A 689-nucleotide genomic window follows, 5' to 3' on the forward strand; every position below is an offset into this window, starting at 1 on the left:
GGGGCCCCCGGCAGCCGCAGGGCTCTGGGCTGGGATCCGGAGCCCCGAAAGGGAACGGAATCATTAATAATGGGCGTAAAAACACACTGGGGAAAAAAAAACAACAAACAAACAAAATTATAAACAAGGAAAATCGGTTGAAAAAAAACCCCACAAAACAACAAACAAACAACAAACCAAAACAAACCCACACACAAAAGAACCCCAAACCAAAACGCAGATCCACCCAAACCAAACGAAGTCCTCAAAAAACAAAAACAAAATAAAACCCCGAAGCACAAACAAACAAAACAAAACAAGCAACCCCGGGAAACAAACAAACTCCCAGCAAAACCCAACCCCACTACAACAATTAACTTTGAAGGGGAAAAACAAACAACCTTCAAAACAAGAGCAGCCCGAAGCAAAGCAAGGTGAGCTGCTGGGGCCAGAACCACCACGGGAACATGCTGGTTTTAAAAATTAGGGGCCCAAATCTGCAGATCAATCCTGTAACAGCCACCAGCTAGAGCAGGTTGCCTCGGACAGCAGCAAAATTTGGTCTCTCATTTTTTACAGTGAAGTTATTCCTCCCAGAACTGCTGTGGGCTGTTTCAGAGCTCAGTCCCTCACGCTTTGTGACAATTAAACATGCCCTGCTTTGCATTTTGGAGAGCTGTACAGATACAAATTACTGTCCCATGCAGCAC

Source organism: Chaetura pelagica, unplaced genomic scaffold (assembly GCF_000747805.2).
Source record: "Chaetura pelagica isolate M959 unplaced genomic scaffold, ChaPel_1.0 scaffold72, whole genome shotgun sequence".
Taxonomy (NCBI): domain Eukaryota; kingdom Metazoa; phylum Chordata; class Aves; order Apodiformes; family Apodidae; genus Chaetura; species Chaetura pelagica.